The sequence below is a fragment of the Mobula birostris genome, chromosome 13 (genome assembly GCF_030028105.1).
Source record: "Mobula birostris isolate sMobBir1 chromosome 13, sMobBir1.hap1, whole genome shotgun sequence".
Classification (NCBI taxonomy): Eukaryota; Metazoa; Chordata; class Chondrichthyes; order Myliobatiformes; family Myliobatidae; genus Mobula; species Mobula birostris.
The window spans coordinates 23,637,303-23,645,982 of NC_092382.1; the positions used below are offsets into that span (position 1 = coordinate 23,637,303).

The 8,680-nt window shown below is 45.4% G+C and overlaps 2 non-coding genes across 2 annotated transcripts; one reads left to right on the top strand and one right to left on the bottom strand.

Moving 5' to 3' along the window:
• Nucleotides 1-5,493: 5,493 nt before the first annotated feature.
• On the bottom strand, nt 5,494-5,575 carry trnas-gcu (transfer RNA serine (anticodon GCU)). Its single transcript has one exon. It is a non-coding gene; the product is annotated as a tRNA-Ser (tRNA).
• Nucleotides 5,576-7,218: 1,643 nt separating this feature from the next.
• trnar-ucg (transfer RNA arginine (anticodon UCG)) lies at nt 7,219-7,307 on the top strand. Its single transcript is given in 2 exon segments — nt 7,219-7,255; nt 7,272-7,307. It is a non-coding gene; the product is annotated as a tRNA-Arg (tRNA).
• The last annotated feature ends 1,373 nt before the right edge of the window (nt 7,308-8,680 follow it).

Here is an 8,680-nt window from a genome sequence, read left to right on the forward strand (position 1 = left end):
ACGGAAACACATAACAAACCGATTTAAAAACTAACAAAAAACACATAATTATAACATATAGTTACAACAGTGCAAAGCAATACTGTAATTTGATGAAGAGCAGACCATGACACTGTCTCTCCCCCGCGCTTGCATACGCTGAATTTCAAGCGTGGCCGTTCTCAGGTTTTATGCAATGTGGAGTCGGTTAAGAACAGCCGACTCTTGTCAGTTATTGGTTAAAACAAGATAAATAGATAACAATAAAAATGTAACATTAACAGAGCAAGTAATGTAAACAAATAGGTGCAAGTTCAGAACGAGGGAGATTGTGGGAGAAATTTAATCAGGTCAGACTATGGAAACATTTATTTGTTTTGTCAGAGTGGGACAGAATCTGTTACTGAACCTGGTGGCTGGGGCTTTCAGGCTTCTGTATCATCGGCCCGATGGATGATGGCGGTGAGGGTGGTTGGGGCAAGAGAAATAACGGCATGGGTCTGCCTTTGATTATGGTGGCTACTTTACCGAGCTGAACTGGTTCCACATCCCTCCAGTTCTCTGTGGTCAGATGCAGGGCAGCAGCCGTACCGAGCCACAATGCGCCCCCGTACTTGTGAAACTGAATCTATGTTTCCGTGTTATGAAACTTTCCATCCCAGGAACATGCTGGCGAGACTCTTCAGCACATTTGTGCCGGATCCTTTTCTCTTTGTGCCGTTGATAGCTGCGTGTAGCGCTTCAGTCGAAGGTGGTGCGAGCCAAGTACATTTGTAATAAATATCTCTGTTATTGTACACTGTGCTTCATGAAATTAAAGGAACACGTTTCCTGATGTGTAACCATTCAGTTTTTTTATGTTCCTCGCAGCGAACCTCGTGAAGATTTTAATCTTGCGCTGTGGCTCCGGAAGAGCATAAGACCATAAGATATAGGAGCAGAATTAGACCATTCGGCCCATCGGGTTTGCTCCGCCATTCAATCATGGGTCGATCCAGTTCTTCCGGTCGTCCCGACTCCCCTGTCTTCTCCCCATACCCCATAATGTACTGGCTAATCAAGAAACGATCTATATCTGCCTTAAATACACAAAATGAAATGCCTTGGAGTTTGTCCTTCCAGAGTGTACCACCTCATACTTCTCCGTGTTGAACTCTATCTGCCTCTTCTCAGCCCACTTCTGCATCCTATCAATGTCTCTCTGCAATCTTCGACAATCCTCTACACTATCTACAACACCACCAACCTTTGTGTCGTCTGCAAACTTGCCAACCCACCCTTTTATCCCCACATTCAGGACGTTAATAAAAATCACGAAAAGTAGAGGTCCCAGAACAGATCGTTGTGGGACACCACTAGTCACAACCCTCCAATCTGAATGTACTCGCTCCAGCACGACCCTCCGCCTTCTGCAGGCAAGCCAATTCTGAATCCACCTGGCCAAACTTCCCTGCATCCCATGCCTTCTGACTTTCTGAATAAGCCTACCGCGTGGAACCTTGCCAAATACCTTACTAAAATCCATGTAGATCACATCCACTGCACTACCCTCATCTATATGCCTGGTCACCTCCTCAAAGAACTCTATCAGGCTCAAAGAACTCTATTCAGTCCCTCAAAAAAAGGAGGAGAAGATGTCGGCGGGACGGCAGCGCGCGCGACCTCTCTGGTGAATGATAATCTATAATCTGTCAAGTAGGGGACCGTGCACAATTCTGATTTGATGGAGACAGACGTGAGAGTACGGAGGAACATATCGAAAACTTCTGAAATGCCCGCTTCGCTGCCGCTGCTACTGTGTGGTTACCAGAATCTCCTGAGCAGAAGGCCCCGAATCCTCGGTTTGCTTGTTTCAGCGGCTGGGGATAGGTCGAAGGTGCTCGGCAGAGGATGGCGCTCGGGAGGCTGTATCGGAGGGGCTGGTCGGAGGCTCGATGTTTTCGGACGGACGGACTCAGTGTCGGCCGTGGTCGGCAGCTTCCACGGCATCAGCAAGTTAACGGTGCCTGGAGGTTTATGGCAGGGTGTTTCTCCCTTTTGCCGCCTGCTATCGGGAACTCGGGAGTCGATTGACTCGGGGACTTTGAGACCTTTTTTTTTTACCGTGCCCATGGTTTGTTCTTCATCAAATTATGGTATTGCTTTGCACTGCTGTAACTATATGTGATAATTATGTGGTTCTGTCAGTGTTAGTCTTTGGTTTATCTTGTTTTCTGTGATATCACTCCGGAGAAACATTGTATCATATCTTAATGCATGTATGCATTTCTAAATGACAATAAAAGAGGACAGAGTGTTCTCATAATCTAAACAAAAAGCTGTCCTGACAGCCGATGCTATCTATGGATCTTTACCATCTCACAACTTCTCTCCTGTTCCAGGTCCACATGGTTCTAAATTTCCCAGTCTTTACAAATGTATCCCCTTCTTTATTATGTACAGCCAGTGATCTAATCTCAGCAAACCTCTAAGGTAGAGAATTCCAGACAGTCACTCTTTTCTATGGGAAGAAACTGCGATGTACCTCAGTGGTAAATCAGCCCATTATGTCCCCTTGTTGAAAGCTCTGTTGCAAATGGAAACATACGCCTTGGGTGCTGGTTAAGTGGAGATTACACCAAATCCCCGTGATCACAGGTATTTAACCTGAATGTTCCAGTTTCCTCAACATCTCACATGTATGTGTGATTTTGGTTTATTTTGTGTGTCCCTTTAAATGCAGGTGAGCGGTAGAATGTGGATGAGAGTAAAGAGAATATAAAGGGCTGGGGCATATTTAGTTTTAAATAGTCCTTGATGGCTACATGGAGTCGATGGGTTGAAGAGCCTATTTCTATGCTATTTATCGCTCTGCCTCCCTGTCAACATCCACCCTGCTGTGTCCTCTGGAGTTCTGTCTGGTTCAAATCCTCGTTCTATAATCTTCAGCCATTAGTGATAGGACAACGCCTTTGACCCAGGAATTATCTGAGGTAATATCTTCTGGACTGTCAACATGAACGTATTCCCTCTTAAATAGGGGATTCAGAGCCGTCCATAGTGGTCGAGGTGTGGCTGTGCTAATACTCTGCACAATTGTGTTTCCGAACTCCAGCCCTGTTGTAATAAATACCATTGTGCCATTTGCTGCCTTGTTTGCACCATCATACTAACTATTCTAAATCTCACATGCAGGAACAACTCACTCCCTTTGAATTTCACTTACATGTAATGTACTCTACTTGATTCCTCTTCCCTCACATTTTCCATCATTAACCTCCACGTGCCGACTTTTCATTTACTCTTTCTGTCTATCAGTACGCAAGTCCAAATCTACGCATTGCACCCGCCCTCTCACCTTCTTTCGAGTTAACACCAAACTTCGAAACACCCTCTAGGTCATGCTTGTAGGTGGAAATACAGACGACGTCTATGTCAGGTACTGGCCGAATCGAAGCGACGAAACCCGAGCCCGAGGGCGTATCGAAGTAACAGAGAGCGAGGAATGACACAGGGTTTTGACGATTTAAGAAACAGGTCAGATAGAAATGGCTTGTTTTCGGAGCCGGAGGCAAGGGATTGTTCGGCACAGCTTGCTGCCCTGCGGGATTCGCTTGTGTCTGTGCTGGCCTGAGACTGTGGCCGACAACTAGTGGACCTCTTGTCCGGCTGCAGAGATGCCTGGCTTTGTGACCTTTTGTCTGAACACTGTTTTCGTGCTTTTGTTTTTGTGCGATATTTTTCTCTCTCTGTACACTGGATGTCTGACTGTCTTCTTTTGTTTTAATGAGTTTTATTGTGTTTCTTCGCTTCGTAGCTGCCTGTACGGAGACGAATCTCAAGGTTGTTTAAAGTCTGTACACTTTGATAATAAATTAAGGGACAGACGCTGAGAGAGGCAAAAAGCGAAACTAATCGTCATCGCAGGTTTTGCCGACATTCACGCCAATCTTCTTGTCCCAAAATATTGTGGAGGCAGTTGTAATGATCCTTCAAGAATCACTGTATTTTTGAATAGTTTTGAAATTGGAAACGTCATTCTCTCTTTCAGAAGGGAGTGAAGCAAAAAAGAGAATATCAGCCTGTTAGCCCGACCACAGCGTTTGCGACGATGTTGCAGTTCATTATTAAGGAGGAAGTTTCGCTGCATTTCGTGACACACAATAAAATAGGCCAAAGTCAACATTGTTTCCTCAGGGGGTAATCTATCCTGACAAATTGCTTGGGATTCCTCGAGGAAATAACAGGCAGAATAAACAGAGTGAAGTCACTGGATATTGCTTAGTTGGATTTTCGGAACGTTGTTGACAAAGTGCAGTATATGGGCCTGCTAAAAATGATAATGCAGCATATATACCGCCATGAAGAGACGAATGACTGACTGGGTGGAGACAAACATTGATAATGAAGGGGACATTTTCTGGTTGCCTGCCGGTGACTAGTCTGTATTCCGATCGCAACCTTTCACCTCATATGTCAATGGATCCTGATGATGAAACTGGTGGCTTTGCGGCCAAATTAGAGGACAATCCAAATCTAGCTTAAAGGACAGGTAGTCCCGAGGAAGCAGAAAGTTTGCAGAAGAACTTGGACAGATGAGAAGAATAGGCAATGAATTATACTGTCGGGAAATGTATGGAATTGTACTTTGTAGACGCAAAGAGGAGAAAGTCTATTACCTAAATGGGGATAAATTTAGACAAAAAGATGTGTAAAGGGAGTTCAGAGATCTCGTGCACGGTTCCCGACATGTTTACATACAGTTTGAGGCGATAGTAAGGAAGACAAATGTAATGTCAGTATTCATTTCGAGAGAGCTGGAAAACAAAAAGGAAGAATGTAATGCTAACCCTTTACAAGGTTTTAGTGAGACCGCCTCTGGAGTATGGTAAACATTTGGGTCCCTTATCTAAAACGGATGTGCTGACATCGGAGGCTGATATCTAGAATGATCCCGGGATTGAAAAGGTCACACTTGAGGAACGTTTTCCAACTCTGGGCCTGAGCTCGCTTGAATTTAGATGGACGAGTCGCGGATCTCATTGACATCTATCGAATATTGAATGGCTGAGATAAAAGGACATGGAGAGAGTGTTCCCTGAAGTGGCAGAGTCTGGGGCCAGAGGGCTCAGATAAGAGCGTCCCTTTGAAACAGGGATAAGGAGGACCTCCTGCAGAGGAAGATAAGGATCTGTGGATTTTTTGCTCACTGTGGAGCCCATCTTATGGGGTTTATTTAAAGTGGAGGTTGACAGCTTCTCGATTAGTAAGGTTGACCAAGGTGACGAGGAGAAGCCAGGAGAATTGGGTTGAGATTAGCCATGATGGGTTGGCGGAGAAACATCGATGAGCCGAATAGCCGAATTCAGTTCCTATATTTTGTGGTGTTGTGGCCAAATTTGGTGACGAACTAATGGTGAATATTGTTTTTTCATGACTAACACACCAACCTGTCGGCGTCCCTGTGACAAAAGGTGAAGGCTCGGAACTTTTAAAGTGATCAATTCGAAGATGGTCTCGCAGATAAACACCTCACGACGAGGATGGGATTCGAACCCACGCATGCAGAGCACAATGGATTAGCAGTCCATCGCCTTAACCTCTCGGCCACCTCGTCTGCTCTTCCCTCTCTTGTAACTGGAAGTCTTGAATTTCTTCAGAACACTTACAGACTCTGCTTATGGTACACACATTTATGTTCAGATTCTACGTCGATTTATTTTGCTCGCCGTGCTTACCAGAATTCAAGGACGTGAAAAGCTGAGTTCAGAGAGATTGGTGCTAATCACAGGAAACATGGGAATAGCTAATGTAGGCGGCTTAGACGCTATGGACGTGCTGTGGCAAAAGGATCGATTCCGTTCTCTGTAACTCTAGAACCTGTGAGTGTTTTAAGTTTGTCACGAACCCCGTGACGGGAATAAAGAACCAGCAGAGATGGAAAGCACTTTGGAGTCCGGTATTGCTATAAACTAATAATATGTATTAGTAACTACGCAATACAGTAATATAAATGTAGACAATCAAACAGGTTAGCAATGACTTTATATATAACAGTCACAGACTTTGACTGTAACAAAGGGGACCGCTTTTCTGTGGTGAGCTATCCCCCAGGCGAGGGTGGACACATGGACAACTCCCCACCAGTCAACCCTTTTTCTCTTTCCACTGCAAAAACGACAGATCGATCCGCCTCATTGATCCGCTAAAACCCACTTTTCCTCCGGGCACAACAGTGCTCATTCACTGTCCAGAACATGTGCTTGATGTCTTTATCATCTGACCTCCTATTTATCTCACCGTACTGGGTACCACCTGCCATTCAAATAATCTCTCCTTCCTCTGTCTGTGAAAGAAATGCAAGCAGACAAAAATCCTTGCAGGAAGTGTCAACAACCTGCCGAAAATCATTAGATCGAGTGTCTATTAAATAACACCGCTTTCGGTCACTATAGCAACATACGAGCTGCTCGGTGCTATCTCCACTTCAACAGAAATCCAACAGTTAAGCAGTTCTTTCTTGTTCCTTAAAGTGACAGTCCCACCGTTAGTCTTCGTCTCACTCTCTCTTTTACAAACAAGTCGGTGTTAAATAACGCTCTCTCTCTCTCTTTTCAAAACAACAGTTCATAGGGGTAATTCAGGATCCCATTACAAGTTGTACAATGAGATAAATTTATGTTAAATTAAATTCTTGTCATATTACTCGGTTTCAAGTAAACAGATATTATTGAAATTTGCCATCTGGTTCGAGAATAACGACTTTCCGTGTATTCGACAAATGCAATAACCTGAAAGCTACCACATTACGGACACGATGACGGCACGCCCGGCTGTGCGCAACCGCAGATCCGATCACCCGAAAGCTTACCCGACACATACACATGGCTGCCCGGCTCTGGAATATCAATCGAACGGCTGATATATCTAAAAAGTATTCGAGCTCACTCTATGAATAATGTATTGAATATGGTGGACCATTTTCACTGATTCCAATCCCAGAATATAACACCGCTACAAAAGACCGTGACTTGTGCCTTGGAGAATTCCTTTCTGCGTGACAGAATATTGAATTTAAATGAACAGCCCAAAGTAGGAATTATTAGGAAGATATTAACAACAAAGGTTGAATGTTCACCTGGGATGAAATCACTGTGTGCCAGTACTTTTAACTCGGTCAGGAAAACATTCTATACATGGAAACTCCTTGCAGCAGTCAGCATTTCCCATTTTCGTTCCTTGGCCTATCTTAGAGGACACGGCCGTGTGGCCTAATGGATAAGGCGTCTGACTTCGGTGCTTGATTAGAAGTCATCAGAAGATTGCAGGTTCGAGTCCTGCCACGGTCGTTTTGACAAACTGGCGGTTTTCTTTCCATTCTGTCTTTCACTCTCAGCATGGATGTCTCAATTTCGCATGGGGATTAATCGGAGTACACTACCCTAGTGTAAAATGTAACGCCACGTGTTCGTTGTACGCAACATATAATATTATGTGTCTGGTGTGTGAAGTATTTCTGCAAACACTTCCGTAAACAATTCGCTACAGCTTCTCAGACTTCCGGGATGAGCTGCTGTTGGGAAGGTGAAGTTTATTTCACATTCATCTCCGTCTCCGAGCCCACTTTTTGGGCGACAATTCACCACCCAGCACTGACGGTGCATTCTCCTGTCTCCAGCCCTCCTCCTCTTCTCTGACACAGCGCATTGATTCTCTGCCTGATCTGGATCTTCTCATCACTAATTGCCGACCAGACATCAACCGCCTCAACATCAGGAATCTTCACTTCTCCTCGACCCTTACCCCCTCCGAATGCACTACTCCCCCATTCCCTAAACACCACACCCAAACGTACCATCGAGCCCGCAGACACAATGGTTGCTGTTGTAGAGTGGTGGTCTGATCTCTGCCTTGGTGAGACTAGGCGGTAACTCTCATGACTACACCTTGAAGAAGCCTGGACAGCAGACCATCAGAGAACCGTCTCTGACATCATCGCTGACATCATCAACTCTGAAGAACCTCCATTCCCTGTGGAAAACTCATGGTTCCATTGCCCTGAACTGCACTCTTCTACCTCCTACTCGATTCACAAGTCTGAATGTCCGGGTAGGCTCATTGTCTCTGCCCGCTCCTACCCCACTGATCCTGTGTTCTCATCGCTCCAGTCCATCCTATGCCCCATCCTTCAGTCCCTTCCCACCGGCATTCCCGACCCTTCCCGTGCTCTCCATCTACTCACTAACTTTCAATTCCCTGGCCCTGGCCGTCTCATTTTCTCTAGGGATTTCCAGACCCCATCAAAAGGGCCTTAAATTTCTCCACATTTCTCAAGGAAAGAACCAACCACTTCCCCTCCAGCACCACCATCCTCCGACTGGCAGAACCGGTCCCCACCACAACAGTTTCTCCTTCGGCTGCGCCCACTTATTCCAAATTCAATGTGTAGGCATGGGCACTCGCATAGGCCCCAAATATGCCTTCCTGTTCGTTGGCTGAGTAAAACAGTCCATTTACCAAAACTCGCATCGGTAATGCATCCTATCTCTTCCACCGCTACGTCAACGAATGTATTGTTGCCGCTTCATGCACTCGCGCTGACTTCGACATTTTCACCCACTTTGCCTCCAACTTCCACCCTGCCCTTAAACGTCTCACTCAATGCAACCAAGTCTAAGGAAGGAGACACCAGAGGTTTCGGAGGATCAGAGGGGGTGAGCAA